Source organism: Austrofundulus limnaeus, unplaced genomic scaffold (assembly GCF_001266775.1).
Source record: "Austrofundulus limnaeus strain Quisiro unplaced genomic scaffold, Austrofundulus_limnaeus-1.0 Scaffold54, whole genome shotgun sequence".
Taxonomy (NCBI): Eukaryota; Metazoa; Chordata; class Actinopteri; order Cyprinodontiformes; family Rivulidae; genus Austrofundulus; species Austrofundulus limnaeus.
In genome coordinates, this window is record NW_013952456.1 from 2,461,576 (window position 1) to 2,462,688 (window position 1,113).

Consider the following 1,113-nt stretch of genomic DNA (forward strand, 5'->3'; position numbering starts at 1 on the left):
GAGATACTATCTCATAATTATGAGATAGTATCTCATAATTATGAGATAGCTAAGTCATAATTATGAGATACAAGTTTTATTTATTTATTTTTATCAGGGTGGCGGAAATGGGCTTCCATATCTATGAAACAGTGCAGGTGATGAAAGACTGAAATCAAATGAATTCTGCCATCAGTCTGGCAAAATGCTCCATGCTAAAAACAACGCTTCCAGGACAGTACGGACTGTGCTTCTGGTACGGATCGGGCAGCCACAGTCCTGATAGTTAGCTAATGTATTGTTCTAGCTATTAGCATTGATGTTACCTACCAAATTTGTCTTGCTAGCAAGGAGCATTGATACTTGCTAATGTATCATTTTAGCTGAAAGCATTGATACTAGCTAGACAATGTATATTTTGCTAGCTATTAGCATTTATCCTGATACTTTGCTACAAAAATACAAATAGTTTTTGTTGTTTTACCTATGAAAAACACCAATGATAACAGTTTAGTGGATGTAAATAAGTATTTTAGCAAAAAAAAATTGGCAGAACATGGGTGGATACATTTTGCTAGAATTCTTTCTTATTTTTATAAGACATTAATTTGAAACATTTTGTCTTTTGCCCTCCACTTGTTCACTTTCCTATTTTTCAGACACCACAAATACCCTGTCATGGACAAAAACTTGACAGAAAATGAGTGAAAAGGCAGCAAAAGACCAAAGAAAACCGGTCAAAGTCCATCCACTGTAAAAAAATGAAATGTTGGATTAACTTAACCATGTTATGTTACTGGTTCCACTAAACTGAGTTGAGTAAATTCAAAGCAACATACCAGTTTTTTAACGAAAGAACATGAGTATGTTGCTTCGAATTTACTCAACTCAGTTAAGTGGAACCAGGTCACATAACATGGTTAAGTAAATCCAACATTTCATTTTTAGAGTGCAGAAAACAAACAAAAAAAAAAGGGATCAAGACGATTTTACAACATTAAGGAAGTCAGTTCTTAGAGATAAAATATACAGAAATTAGAGGTGGCAGCTTGGTCTGATTCAGTCTTCATTATCATTATTTCATCATTTTTTCTTCATTATTTTAAATTAAAATAAAACATTTCTCATCCTAAT